The sequence below is a fragment of the Anarrhichthys ocellatus genome, unplaced genomic scaffold (assembly GCF_004355925.1).
Source record: "Anarrhichthys ocellatus isolate YVR2014 unplaced genomic scaffold, GSC_Weel_1.0 scaffold21, whole genome shotgun sequence".
In the NCBI taxonomy this organism is placed as follows: domain Eukaryota; kingdom Metazoa; phylum Chordata; class Actinopteri; order Perciformes; family Anarhichadidae; genus Anarrhichthys; species Anarrhichthys ocellatus.
Window position 1 is genome coordinate 5,337,865 of NW_022280051.1, and position 677 is coordinate 5,338,541.

The 677-nt window shown below is 47.0% G+C and overlaps 1 protein-coding gene across 5 annotated transcripts in view; it reads left to right on the top strand.

The window, feature by feature from the left end:
* The window catches only part of gata3 (GATA binding protein 3), a 17,165-nt gene that overhangs the window by 12,416 nt on the left and 4,072 nt on the right, over positions 1–677 (top strand). The window lies entirely within an intron of this gene.

The window sequence follows — 677 nt, forward strand, 5'->3', positions numbered from 1 at the left end:
CTCTCTCTCTCTCTCTCTCTCTCTCTCTCTCTCTCTCTCTCTCTCCTGTGCACAAAGCTGTCACTTTTAATCAAACAGCCATTGTGGCTGAAACTAATAATAATAAGAAGCAGGCTAACTGCTCTGAGGCCACATGCAGGTAATATTTTCACCTCTGTCAGACAACAGATAGAGGTTGCATATCCCCCCCCTCCCCTCTGTGTGCCAGAGGAAGAGTATCCTGCTCTGCTGCCCTGCTTGTCACGCAAGCGCTCCCTGTTAAATCATTTTGTTACTTTTGGCAGAAGCACATTCGGACCAGGGGGTTTAAAAAAAAAAAAAAGATCAGCATCTGAACTGACCCCGACCCTCGGCGTAGATTGGGAGTTTATTCTAGGGTAAATCCGGACTTCTGTGTTGGGGCTCGCTCCCTTTGAAACAAATTCCACATTCTTCATGGGGAGTTTAGGGAAGTCCTCGTGTGCCGAAAACACCCGAGTCTAGATAAGACGCGTGTGAAAACAAAAAAGAGTTGCCACACACATGAGGCTTTGTTATCACCTATAAACGCCAGACAGGCTATCTTTAGTAATCAGGGGTTTGAGTCACCACGTGTGAAGAGATGTCTTTCTCATCTTCTTCGTGTCTGACTGAAGTGTTTGGCTTTGACACCTCTGCCCAGGAGTGTGTGTGTGAGG